The sequence below is a fragment of the Hemitrygon akajei genome, chromosome 7 (genome assembly GCF_048418815.1).
Source record: "Hemitrygon akajei chromosome 7, sHemAka1.3, whole genome shotgun sequence".
Taxonomy (NCBI): Eukaryota; Metazoa; Chordata; class Chondrichthyes; order Myliobatiformes; family Dasyatidae; genus Hemitrygon; species Hemitrygon akajei.
Window position 1 is genome coordinate 48,291,770 of NC_133130.1, and position 15,064 is coordinate 48,306,833.

Consider the following 15,064-nt stretch of genomic DNA (forward strand, 5'->3'; position numbering starts at 1 on the left):
ATGTGTAACTTTACTGAATTCAGCTGCCTCAGTTAACTGTCATCATTGCTCAGCACTTATGAGAAGCAGACACAAAATATACAACTCAATTTATACTATGTTGTGAAACTACCTGCACATCATCATACATCTTCATTCAATTACAGTAGGAATGTGTTGCGTATTTAAAATTTCAGTAGTATTTGAGCAATATTGTAAATATATTGTTTGATTAAGTGTTTTTGTATGTTTAAATAATTTATTACAGGCTATATGTAAAAATAAGTGAATTGCATACGTCATGATGCTACAAAGTAATATGTGTGTGCCTTGCTTAAGTAAACATGAAGTTAGAATCGTATTTCAGACTCCTATCTTTTCCTTTAATTAGTTTAATGTTATGAAGTTACAAGACATAGCAGTGGTGAGGAGGTATGTTTAAAAGCGAAACCGAGACTGTTACCTACCAGTTACGCTCAGCGACGCACAGGAGTTTGAAAAAGGCACAGGGAGATAAGGCTGAGTTTTTAAAAAAGCAGTGCAGCACGTGCTCATTAAAAAGAAGGCAGAAAACGAAAGAATTCACGGGTTCAGAAACAGTGAGTACTGGGCGATAACCATCATAAAAAAACTAGCTGTAATGGCTGACTACATTGGAAGTATTGATGTGTTTGATTACCCAATAGATAACTGGATTTTATATACTAAATAGATTGAGCAGTATTTTAAAACAAATAGATTAGTCAATGAGAAACAAGTACCAACTTTGCTGAGTGCGTTGAGTTTGAAAGCATACAGTTTGGTTAGGGGTTTGACTGTTCCAACCAAACCAGCCAAACAGAGCTTTGCTAATATTTTGTGGAAGAAATGTAGTAACGTTTAGATCCAAAACTTTTGTTGATTACAGAATACTTTAGGTTTCATAAGCAGAATCAAAAGGAAAGGGAGTTCATTTTAGCGTACATGGCTGAACTGAAAAAGTTATGTGAGTATTGTCATGGGCTTAATGATGCACTGAGATATCATTTATTTTGTGGAATCTTACAAAGAAAGATTCAAAAATGACTCCTAACTGAAGCAGTTGAAATCGCTAATTTAATGGAAACCGCAGGCAGAAATGCAATTGAGTTGAAGTCAGGAATGAAAGTGAGCATTAACAAAATTGCAATGTCTAAACAGAAACCAGCAGGCTGATCAAGTTCAGTTACTGTTGTGGCATGGCTCACATACACAGACCAATGCAGATTTAAAGGTGAAACTTGCAGAAAATGCAACAAATTAGGACACACATACAAAGAGCATGTCAAGAAGATGAAACCAAAAGGTCTGGGCAGGGAAGAGAAAAAATAAAAAGTCAAGTTGAAGTTTAAAAATCTGTACTAATCTGCATGCTGTTGATGAAAAATCTGATAATGATGAGAGTGACATAGTTCTATGTAGCCTTGAGATTTACAATGTGGAAAATTAACAATAGACAACCAAATGCTCACACCAAAATTGAATGGAAATTAATTAAAATGGAATTAGACACTGGCTCAGCTGTTTCAGTCCTTCCACAAAATGAGTTTGAATGGCATGTCAAAGAAACTAAACTGAAGTTTGCAGATATCCTACAATGAACTTATACTGGAGAAAAGGTAATACCTGTGAGAATGTAACAGTGAAACATAACACCCAACAAGGTACACTGAGCTCGCAGTGGTACAAACAGGAGGGTCAGCATTGTGAGGATGTGATTGGCTGAGACAACTACAACTTGATTGGAGATCCAACTACAATTTGCATGCCATGTGCTCTGAAATAGAATCATCTGAAAGCGAATTAGGGAAAGTACTAGATAATGCCCCAGCTGTCTCCATGAACCATTGCCCATCAGAGGCCAAACAGGCATTGGTGCTAACCTCTGTCCTTCTGGTTGGAAAGCACATTAGACCAAGGAAGCACCATACTGCTCAAAGGGATCATGAAAGCAGTGGTCTGACTACAACTGTTTTTGTAGGCAACATACGAGGGGTGATTGATAAGTTTGTGGCCTAAGGTAGAAGCAGATGAGTTATACAGCTCTCGTTACATGCACATGCAGTTCAACTCTTTGAGTGATTATGCTGAAAGTTTGAAGTTAATAACTTATCTCCTTCTACCTTAGGCCACGAACTTATCAATCACCCCTCATATCTGAGAAAGTTTCTGATATGTTAATTAGGCAGTTAGTTGCGAAATGTGGTATGGTTTTAAGATGAAGAGAGTTCAAGGAGCTTCAGGAATGTTCCAGGTATTTGGCTTTTGTGAGTATAATGAACCAAAATCTACTGTGTATGCACTAAGGTTATTGCATGAACTTCAAGTGGCAGAAATAAAAACTGCTTGTAAAAGTGGATGCAAAGACCAAAACCATGGAAAGCCAAAAAGGAAAGAGTCAATGGAGATACAAAACAGAGGATTCATCAGAAGATGTTGTGAATGGTGAAGACAGGAGGAAAGCTCAAATCATAAAGGAAGCAATAGAAGGATTAATAAGAAAATACTCCAGTGAACTAAATGCACCTTCCCAAGATCAAGATGCACATCCTAGCAAGAATAAAAAAGAAATTAAAGAGGACGATAGAAGTGCTGTGGAAACTGGAGAAGATAAATGGGAACAACAACACACACAAAATGCTGGTGGAACACAGCAGGCCAGGCAGCATCTATAGGGAGAAGCGCTGTCGACGTTTCGGGCCGAGACCCTTCATCAGGACTAACCGAAAAGAAAGATAGTAAGATAATCCTTTCGGTTAGTCCTGATGAAGGGTCTCGGCCAGAAACGTCGACAGCGCTTCTCCCTATAGATGCTGCCTGGCCTGCTGTGTTCCACCAGCATTTTGTGTGTGTTGTTGTTTGAATTTCCAGCATCTGCAGATTTCCTCGTGTTTGCAAGATAAATGGGATCTAATTTCTCCAGAAATTAACAAATTCAGAGATAGTCACAAGAAACTAGAAGAAAAAGGAAGGTGAGAAAAAAGGAAGAGAAGCAAGGATTGAAGTATTGTAGATCTGGAGAAAGAAATTGAGAAAAGGAGAAGAATGGTGTCCAGAGCTGTCAGAACCACTTCCTGCAGTCTCAGAGTCAACTCCTACAGCCACCACGGAGGAGGCCCCAGAACCTGAGATTGTTTTCACAGCCACAAGTTTCACTGGCCGAGCAAAATGACCTCCCTTGTCAAGAAAGATGTTATCCCACAAGAGTAAGAAATCCTCCACAGTGATGAAATCTTTAGGCTTGAATGGGACAATTTAAAATTTACTATGCTATGGTTGTATGATATAGTGTACTGTAAGTAGTTCAGATGCATTCACTATTGAGTTGGAGTTCATAGCTAAGCAGGGAGGAATGTTGTGTATTTAATATTTCAGTAGTATTTGAGTAACATTGTAAATATATCATTTGATTAAATGTTCTTATTTGTTTAAATAATTCATTACATGTTATATGTAAGAATAAATGAATTGCATATCTCATGATGCTACCATGAGATATGTGCGCGCCTCACTCAAAGTAAAGGTAAAGTTAAACTCGCAACTCTGGGCTCCTAGTTTATGAGAGTCATAGATTCATAGAGAAGTACAGAACAGAAACAGACCCTTCAGCCCATCTAGTCTATGCCAAAACCTCTTAAACTGCCTACTTCCATTGACCTGCACCAGGACCATAGCCCTCCATACCCCCGCTATCCATGTACATATCCAACCTTTGCTTAAACATCAAAATCAAGCTTGCATGCACCACTTGTGCTGGCAGCTCATTCTACACTATTGTGACCCTCTGAGTGAAGAAGTTTCCCCTTATGTTCCCCTTAAAGTTCTTACCTTTTACCCTTAACCTATGACCTCTGGTTGCAGTCTCATTCAACCTCAGTGAGAAAAATCTGCTCACACTTACCCTATCTATACCCCTCATAATGTTGCATACCTCTAACAAATCTCCTCTCAATCCTCTATGTTCTATGGAATAAAGTCCTAACCTATTCAATATTTCCTTATAACTCAGGTCTTCCAGATCCGGTACATCTTTGTAAATTTTCTCAGAACTCCTTCAATTTCATTTAGATCTTTCCTGTAAGTAGGTAAACTAAACTGCAGACAGTACTCCAAATCAAGCCCCAACAACATCTTATACAACTTCAATATAACATCCCATGTCTTGCGCTCAATTCTTTGATTTATGAAGGCCAAGGTGACTAAAGCTTTCTTTATGATCCTATCTATCTGTGACACCACTTTCACAATTTATGAACCTGGATCCTCATATCCCCTTGTTCTACAACGCTTCTCGGTGCCCTATCTTTCACTGTGTAAAACCTATCCTGGTTGGTCCTTCCGAAGTGCATTATCTCATACTTGTCTGCATTAAATAGATCTGCCATTTTTCAGCCCATTTTTTTCCAGCTGATGCAGATCCATCTGCAAGCCACGATAGCCTTCCTTGCTGACCACTACACCCCCAGTCTTGATGTCATCTGCATATTTGCTGATTCAGTTAACCACATTATCATCAAGATCATTGATATAGAATACAAACAACAATGGACCCAACTCCGATGTTGCAGCACATCAATAGTAACAGTCCTCCAGTCAGAGAGGCAACTGTCTACTACCTCAGTTTGGTTTCTCCCACAAAGCCAATGTCTAATCCAATTTACCACATCACCTTGAATGCTGAGCAACTGAACCTTCTTGACCAACGTCCCATGAGGGACCATGACAAAAGCCTTGCAAAAGCCCAGGTAAACAACATCCACTGCTTTACCTTCATCCACATTCTTGGTAACTTCCACGAATATTTTTTTCTTACAATTACTTTAATGTTTTGAAGTTATAGAGCATAACAGAATAGGGGAGGAGGTTGCCTTGGGGCTTCTAAACCTTATTCTATGCAACCACTTTAGCTCTGAGATTATTACATAGAAAACCGATTTTTAAAAAAATTCTTCCTCACACGTAACAACTGTAAGAGTCTCAGAAGGTTTGTCAGCAAGTCAGCAGCAAACTCTCAAAAGTTTTCTAGTCAGTGACATTGGTGGTTGAAATTTTGCCAGATCTTACTTTACACATGCAAATATCCAAGAAGCTGCACACATGTGCAGCTGGTGACAATGTGCGCATAAATGTAATTCTGCAAGCGCATAAGCCAGTGGTATTTGTGCAAGTACAAAAATTAGTGCAGTTGTGTGACAGGGAAATCCAGATGGGTCATGTACTGACTTGCCAGCAAGTTAGAAATGGCTCGTTTCATTATGTTTCTCACTGTACAACAGCTGGGAGTTGTTCTGTTAGAGCCCAGCACATACAGTCATTATGTTGTTACCAAAATTCACCATACAATTGATAACTGAAATTGCCTTTTTCAATCTAAAAAAAGCTAAACGTAGATTCAATGTGATAAACATTCTAGTACAGCCAATTATCATAAAGCATGCAATACTTTAGGTTTATCTTTGTTATAGCAACATTGGTGTGGTTTAGAACAAGATATCTTGCCCTGACTACTATAGAAATGAATCACATTTCAGGAGAATTATTTCTGCCTAATAATAGTAGAAAATCATACAGAGCAGAACAGAATCTGGATTACATCAAGATTGAATAGTCTTCCAATATGTACATATTCTCATGATATTAATCCTCAGTTTATGGTGCCATTTTATTTGAACAAAAAAGGAATTCATCTTCACCAAAGAACATGGATAAAATCTAAAAAAAATTTGATATCTTCTGTACCAGATGTTACATTTTGTGTTTTTTAGTCTGATTTTCAATTCTGCCTGAATGGATCCTTTCCCTTGTTTTCAGAAGAAATAACTACTTAATTACAGTGTGAAGTAATCCAACTGCAAACAGATCACATTCAATGCCAACAGATTGCCCCCTGGTCTTCCTCCTTAAATCAGCTGTCAAAGTCCATGCTCACATCGCATCCAGTTCACCCGTCACTCAATGCCTGCTGATCTAAAGTAGCTCTCAATTAAGGGATAACTCCACAACAAAATTTTGCTATACATGTTCACTAGTTTTGTGTAGGTTTCTAAATCAAAGTCATTTTGACTCCTCTGAAGTAGAATTGATATATGTTCATGCTTTCTACCCGTGCCCTGACAGGAGACCATATGCACATTGTAACATTGAATGCAGACCTGGTTCGAAGCTGGCATTCAGTGCACACAAAGAATAGGAGAATATGAGTGTCATTTTGGGTATCAGCAGGCTTCACCTTCATTCCCTCGCTGCTGAGCTTGACTTCTTTTGATTATCCAAAATTGAAAGGTAATAGTGAATGGAGGCTCGTGTAGGGAGATGTCCATCATTGTCTACACCATCTGCAACTTATATTCAGGGGGAAATATCAAGATAACTGGAGAATAAAATATAAGAGGAATTAGCTTTGAGTATTCTGTCATCATTCAGTGGCCGAAAGTCCTTTGTAATACACTCTTAGACATATGGAATCATAAAATGATTACCGCACACAGAGGCTATTCCAGCAAATTAATTTCATTTCATAAACTGTCTTGTAGCAGATCATTGTCGGTCAAGCTATTCATAATTATTAGACAACCATTCCACAATTTTGTCTCTTTTAACATACCAGTTTTATTTAAGTTACAAACATGGGCACCACAGTAGCGCAGCGATCAATGCGGCAGTATTATAGCTTGGGGCAATGGAGTTTGGAGTTCATATCTGGAATCACCTGTAAGGATTCTGTACGTTCTCCCTGTGGAATGTGTGGGTTCTTCCCATGTGCTCTGGTTTCCTCTCACAGTCCAAAGGCGTCCCATGTAGGTTAATCAGTCATTGTAATTTGTCCCATGGCTAGGTTAGAGTTAAATCAGGGGTTGCTGGGACGGCACCGCTCAAAGTGCTGGAAAGGCCTTCTCTCCACTGTATCGCTAAATAAATAAATAGATTGATTAGAGCACAAGAATAAAAATATTGTCCGGCTCCATTACCTATTATCCCATGAAGAGACTGAATGCTAATGCATTTATGTATTTTAATAATTAAGTAAATTATCTGTATTTACTTCTAGTATTTGTGCTGCCTAGTGCTAGGTTAGTCCAAATGTTTCTCGATGGTAGGATGATTAGTTCTGAAAGATTTGAGAGCGGTTGCTCCTCATCTCTTGTTGAAAGCAACAAGGAACATCATTCAGACTCTTGATTGTAACAATTATGAGGGGGTTCTTCACATTTTATATAACAACTGTGTCATATTTCAAACCTGGGTGTGGTGTCCTTCATTTTCAGTACCAACATCAAATGGGACAAAATCAATTTTCCTCACAATGTCCTAAAATTATTGAATCTTTGATTCATTGAAAGAAAATTATTATTTACTGTGCTGTGGATAAAGAGTATATGAATAAGATTAATGAAATAGTTTATGAAGAGTTGATACGGTTTAGATGGGCCTCCTTCTATACTTTAGTACCAGAGCAATTAATATCAGTCATAAAGTTTTACCATGACCCGTGGAGTCTCTGCTCTATACTCTAGAGATTTAGAGGCAGACATATAAGTAGAATGTATACAGTGGCATAGTCTTAAAGATCCCCATTTATGAATTATAGTATTTTTGTAGTTATTTTGGTGAAGACTTAATAGATAATTCTGCTTTCAATGCCTTTGAGCAAGTCAAACATGATCTTAAAGTTATGATTAAGATCAACCTGCAGCTCAAGGTTATTCTGTTCGGATTTCCTCACAGGCAATGTCGCAAGTTTACTGCATATGAGGTAACAGTAAAAATATGTTTTTCTGTACTCTTTCAACTTCTTCATACAAGCAAATGGGATTAAGCACAGGTAGATATCATGGTCAGCATGGATGAGATGGGCCAAAGGGCCTGTAAAACTATGATGTTTTTATGAATCTATTGAATTCATGACATTTCAACAGCTTATCAACAAATTTTACATTATGCTATGCAATTTTCCAGATCTTCCAATTAAGTATCATCTCTTCCATCCGCAGACATTGGGATCCAGGATTTTACATGCAACATTTACACTTAATACCACAGAGGATTCTAATCAGTGAACTGTACTAGAAATTCTCCAAAGAATTTCGTTTAGGGAATCAAGTCAAGAATTTAGGATACATTTTTTGGGCAAATTAGTAATGTTCTGAAGAATAAAATGCCTCTAATCTCACATTACATCGTAAATAAATTTTGACTAAATTTGAAATCATTTGAGTAGAGAAAATAGGGCCAGTTCCACAATTTGGGCTGAGATTGACCTGCACACCTGGTGTTCTTCACCATGATCACTCCAGCCAATACTTCAGTCATTAACGTAAATTCAATAATTTCAGCATGGTTTAATGATTATAGTGAAAATTGTTATACCTATTATGAATGGATCCTTTGTGGTGAAAGAATCAGAACTGACATCCGATTTTAGAAGGAGAACCCTGAGAAAATAGTAACATTTGAAACAGGAAAAAATAGTCCAACCGAGTTAGTTTACAACAAGTATGGCAAGTGGAGGCCGATCATGTCAATGCTTCCTCCTTAGTGCATCAGTCATGGGACCAAATGAGAAAAAAAAGTTCTCAGCACTACAGAAGAGCGCCAAGTCAGGGAACATTAATGGGGCCCATGAGGAGCAGCCTACAATAAGCAAACACCAAATACTCAACCCTGAATATGCTTCCACATCTGCAATGCAGCCTGCAAATCACTGGTCCTGCCTCACACTTCTTAAAGCTAAATATTTGTGGAAGCATTTCCAGCTGGACAGCTGCCAAAGGCATAAGTTTTCTTTCACTTGCACAACTCTGGCATGTTTTCTTCCACAGTTCCTGGAATCACTTGCATGCTGCCTGCTCATCTTTTTGCTGACCAGGGACAAAGTAGTGTACTAATTAGATTGCTTTTTAAGCTTCGTCCCAAAACATTCAGGTATTTCTCCTTCTTTGAACCCTGAAGTTATCCTGCTGCCCCCCTCCAGCTGCTGCAAGGAGCAGACCTTTGAATAATTGCTCTGTAGGACACAGTGATAGGGACAAGACTGATAGTTCTATGCTTGATAAGAAGATGAGGGTATACTTTGAATTCCTTACTGGTTGACAGGTAAAATCTCTAGAATTAATTTGAAGTGCATACATAACAGTATGGAAGTCAGATCTGCAATATTACCAACGTCCACATTGTTACAATGGCAAGACTACTGATCTTATGTTTCTTCAGTGGTGTGACTGACTCCATTTTGAAAAGGCTTTTGAAGGGCCCACCTGCCTCCTTTATATCAAGTGTAATGACACATGAATAGCACAATTTTAAGTCCAGATCAGTTGGAATTTGCTCTGATCAGTTCCACAGCTGATGGAACTGACCAGGTCCATCAAAGATAATTTTAAATTATTGCTGGGCATCTCGGAGGAGCAGGCTTACGTATGCACACCATATCATGCTGAGCATGAGTTTTGGGAACGCTCTGCTTCTCTAGATTCATACCCATTCTAACTTTTGAAGTAATCACAGCAAGAATTCAAGTGGTCGCTCTAATATATGTGCTATATGTATTGTAGGTACAACATTAAGAAACTTTTCGATGCTGCAGTAATATAGTTTAGTGGAGAACCCATTAACCTCTCTCTTTGCAGAGCAAGTCACAGAAAGTAAAATGCTGTCCTGACACAATATGCTCCAGATTTTTCTAAATTGTCAGAGAGAGTGGTACCAGCAGGTCCATGATCCCAAATAAAACCAGTGCCAGTGTAGGACATAGTTCAGAAGCCCTGTTTCCTTGAGCAGGTTTGGATACTTGCTGCATACATTAAGATTTTGAGAGAAGAGTGTGGTCAAGGTCTTAATGAGAGATCACCATAGCTGAGGGCACCAAAACAAGAACTGTCAAGATGGTTTTGTAATGCCACAGAATTTTCAATAGCATACAGTGGCATTGTAGATCATTGCTCCATATCACTGCAACAGGCCCAAGCAGTAAGCAGCCGGTTTATCCTGTTGTTTTATTGACCTCTGTGTATGGATTACTCTTCACAAGTCTCACTTCTCAATTTGTCATTTTGACCAATTCAATCCATTACCCGAAAGTTAAAGCTTCTTTTAATGATTTTATCTGTATTCCTGGAGCAGACAGGGTACTTCCTTTGCAGTTTCTTCTCCAAACTTTCAATAATGAAGTTAATGGCAAAGTATTTGATTTAGTCGAAGTCAACCAAGAGAAATTCAGTCCGGAACAAGAGAAAATCTCCAGGTGCTGGAAATAAAAGCAAGACACACAAAATGCTGCAGGAACTCAGCAGGCCAGGCAGCATCCTTAGAGAAAAGTATAGTCGTCATTTCAGGCCAAGACCCTTTGGTAGGACTGGAAAAAAAAAGATGAGTAGATTTAAAAGGTGGAAGGAGGGGAGAGAGAAACACGAGGTGATAGGTGAAACCGGGAGGGGGAGGGATGAAGTAAAGAGCTGGAAATTTGATTGGTGAAAGAGATATAAGGCTGGAGAAGGTGGATTCTGATAGGAGAGGACTGAAAGAAAAGGGGGAGGAGCACCAGAGGGAGACGAAGTGCAGGCAAGGAGATAAGGTGAGAGAGGGAAAAGGAGGCGGAGAATTGTGAAAGGGGTGCCCACTAACTGAAGCTCGAGAAATTGATGTTCATGCCATCAGGTTGGAGGCTACAGAGACGGAATATAAGGTGTTGTTCTTCCAACCTGAGAGTGGCCTCATCGTAATGGCAGAGGAGGCCATGGATTGACATATCAGAATGGGATTGGGAAATGGAATTAAAATGTGTGGCCACTCAGAGATCCTTCTTCTTTTGGCCTGTACTTTTCTGTGTATCTTCAATCATGTGCATGGAGCGATGTCTTCTGAGTTACCTGATTACCATTACATTTATTAAACCACTTCAATTTGCCCTTTCTTTACAAGGTTAAAATAAGGATTCTCATCCAACTGAGCAGTTCCATTGATCTTCACGACCTATAAAAAAACTAATCTTGAAAAGAAAATCCAAATCTTCTGATGATTTTGTTTCAATTTCCTAGTCCCAGTAATTTGTATCAGCAGTAGCCAGGTAATGAGCAATTACACAACATGAAAAGAAACCTTAGAAGCTGAGCACATTTTTCTTTTGGACAAATAATAAAGTTGAAAAGATTTAACTCATTAAATAAAATGAAAGTCAGCAGGAAAATATATTGCTGGAGCCAATATTATTGCTTACTAAAAATGTGTGTTTAACTATTGCAGTTTTGAATCACATCCAGTTAGACCTGCTTTTAAGACTGGCTTCAAAACAGCCATGCTAATTTGGTACAATGCTTAAAAATGCGTAAAAGAATATTCTCATAGCATATATGCTAGAAACAAGGATCAATTCTCAATTGATTACTGGGCAATATTTAGCATAATTTACATTTAAAATCTTCAGTGAGAATGTGGCAGGAGTAGATTGTAATTTGACACATTATTCGACACAATAAACTCATTCGTAAGGCCAGTGATGTTGTGGGGGTGGAACTGGACTCTCTGACAGTGGTGTCAGGAAAGAGGATGCTGTTCAAGTTGCATGCCATCTTGGACAATGACTCCCATCCACTCCATAATGTACTGGTTAGGCACAGGAGTACATTCAGCCAGAGACTCATTCCACTGAGATGCAACACTGAGCGTCGTAGGAAGTCATTCCTGACTGTGGCCATCAAACTTTACAACTCCTCCCTCAGAGAGTCAGACACCCTGAACCAAAAGGCTGGTCCTGGACTTACTTCCACTTGTCATAATTTACTTCTTCTTCTTCTTCTTCTTCTTCTTCTTCTTCTTCTTCTTCTTCTTCTTCTTATTATTATTATTATTATTATCATCATCATCATCATCATCATCATTATTTAATTATTTATGATTTTATATTGCTATATCTCTACACTATTCTTGGTTGGTGTGCATGTAACGAAACCCAATTTCTCTCGGGATCAATAAAGTATGTCTGTCTGTCTGTCTGTATTGAATATGAAAAATCATTGATTTACTTTTAAGAACCATTATTTAAAAATAATTATTTTATTTCTCAATCTTTACGATTGGTAATTCAGAAGTGGTCCTATAAATGTAATGGTGATCAGGTAACTCAGAAGATGCCTCTCCATGCACACTATTGAAGGTACATAAAAAAGTACAGGACCGAATTTGCCTTGGTTAACTTGGGTACACCACTTGACTAAATCAATTACTTTGTTAGTCAGAATAACATTTGTTTGTTTAATACATCTCAGGAAAGCAGCAGTCACACCTAGTAATAGATATGGAGGATAAAGTTTGGGATAAAGTTAAAATGAAAAAAATGTGTGGACCATTGCAGGAGAAAATGCTATTCTTGAGAACAAACACGGAAGCAATGTTTATTTCTGCACTATTACACTGCACTCACCAAGCATACGCACAATTCATTTAGTTCCACAGTCCATGTATGATAAGACCACAAGATATAGGAGCAGAATTAGGCCATTTAACCCATCGAAGCTGCTGCACCATTTCATCATGGCTGATCCAATTTTCCTCCCAGCCCCAATCTCCTGCCTTCTTCCCGTATCCCTTTGTGCCCTGACCTATCAAGAATCTATCAACCTCGACCTTAAATATGCCTAAAGACTTGTTCTCCACAGCTATCTGTAGCAAATAATTCCACAGATTCACCACTCTCTGGCTACAGAAATTCCTCCTCATCTCCATTCTAAAAGGATGACCCTCTATTCAGAGAATGTGTCCTCTCATCTTAGACTCTCTCACCATAGGAAACATTCTCTCCACATCCACTCTATCAAGGCCTTTCACCATTCAATAGGTTTCAATGAGGTCACTACTGATTCTTATGAATTCTCGTGAATACATGCCCAGAGCCATCAAACACCCTTCATATAACAAGCCATTCGATCTTGAAATCATTTTGATGAACCTCTTTTGAAACTTCTCTAGTTTCAGCACATCCTTTCTAAGAGGCCCAAATCTGCTCACCTTTAAGGAATCCTGCACAAGGACTCCTGTACCTTTGTGGCTCAGCTTTTTTTGTATTTTCTCTCCATTTAGAAAGTAGTCAACCCTTTCATTTGTTCTACCAAATGCATGACCATACACTTCCTGACACTGTAATCCATCTGCCATTTCTTTGTCCATTCTCCTAATTTGTCAAGTTTCTGCTGTAGCCTCTCTACTTCCTCAAAACTACCTACCTTTCCATCTATCTTCATATCGTCTACAAACTTTGCAACAAAGCCATCAATTCCATCATCAAATCATTGACATATAACGTAAAGGGAATCTGTCCAAACACAGACCCCTGCGGAACACCACTAGTCATCAGCAGCCAACCAGAAAAGGCTCTCTTTATTCCCACTCTTTGCCTCCTGCCAATCAGTCACAGCTTTATCCATATTAGAATCTTCCCTGTAATACCATGGGCTTGTAGCTTGTTAAGCAGCCTTATGTGTGGCACTTTGTCAAAGGCCTTCTGAAAATACAAGTATAAATCAACTGGTTATCGTTTGTCTATCGTCCTTGTTATTTCTTCAAAGAATTCCAACAGTTTGTCAGACAAGATTTTCCATGGAGGAAACCACGCTGACTACAGCCTATTTTATCATATAGCTCCAAGTACCTTAAGACCTCATTCTTAATAATCGACTCCAACATCTTTCCAACCACTGAAGTCAGAATAATTGGTCTATAGTATCCTCTCTTCCTTCTTGAAGGGTGGAGTGACGTTTGCAATTTTCCAGTCTTCTGAAACCATTCCAGAATCTAGTGATTCTTGAAAGATCATTAATAAAGTCTCCACGATCTCTTCAGCTACCTCTTTCAGAAGCCTGGTGTGTACACCATCTGGTCCAGGTGACTCATCTAGCTCCAGACCTTTCAGTTACCCAAGAACCTTCTCTATATTCATGGCAGCTTCACGCACTTCATGACCCTGACACCTGAAACTTCTGCCATACAGCTAGTGTATTCCACGGTGAAGATTGATGCAAAATAAACATTCAGTTCATCTGCCATTTCATTGTCCCCCACTTCTACCTCTCCAGCAGCATCTTCCAGCAGCCCAATATACACTTTTGCCTCTCTTTTACATTTTATATATCTGAAGAAACTTTTGGTATCCTATTTAATATTATTGGCTAGCTTACTCTCGTTTTCCATCTTTACCTTCTTTATTACTTTTTTGGTTGCCTTCTGTTGGTTTTCAAAAGATTCCCAATCCTCTAACTTCTTACTAATTTTTGTTCTTTATATGCCCTCTTAAAAGTGGTTGGTGGCCAATGGATGAGCCTAATTTCTCTTCGAGCTGGTGTCCCAGAGGCAGAAACAAAACAAGAGAGTGGCAGCTGGTAGTTGTCAGCCTTTGGCCTTTAAAATCTGTGAACCAGGAGACCACATGGGACAGGTTGTTCATCTTCCTTGATGCATAAAGGTGAACCAGGAGACTGGGTCTTTTACTGGATGCTAAATTGTAAATAAATGTTGTCTCACCAGGATCTCAACCATTTTACATTTTATATAATTGACTTATAGTCACATGTATGGTCACTAAATCTATTGATATCATTAAGAAAGTAGGAAGTTAAGACCATAAGACACAGGACCAAAATTCAGCCATTGAGACCAATGAGCCTGCTTTACTGTTTCATCATGGCTCATTTATTAACTCTCTCAACCCTGTTCTCCTACTAGCTATCTGTTTTAAATATACTCAATGACTTGGCCTCCACAGCTGAGAGTGGCAATGAATTCCACAGATCCCCCACCATCTGGCAACAGGAATTCCTTCTCACCTCCATTCAAAATGGATGTCCCTAATTTCTGAGGCTGTGCCAAATGGTTCCAGACTCACCCACTATTGGAGACATTCTCTCCACATTCACGCTACCTAGGCCTTTCAATATTTGATAGATTTCAATTAGATCATCCCTCATTCTTCTAAACTCTAACAAGTACAGGTCCAGAATCATTAAAAGCATCTCATGCATTAACCCTATCATTCTTGTGAACCCCTTCTCGGCGCTCTCCAATGCCAGCACATATTTCTTTG

General features: G+C 38.8%; 1 long non-coding RNA gene across 1 annotated transcript in view; it reads right to left on the reverse strand.

The window, feature by feature from the left end:
- Window positions 1-6,630: 6,630 nt before the first annotated feature.
- Window positions 6,631-15,064, reverse strand: part of LOC140729990 (uncharacterized) — a 104,399-nt gene continuing 95,965 nt past the window's right edge. The window contains exon 6 of the long non-coding RNA XR_012099461.1: window positions 6,631-6,905. This is a non-coding gene — a long non-coding RNA (uncharacterized lncRNA). The remainder of the gene's footprint in view (window positions 6,906-15,064) is intronic.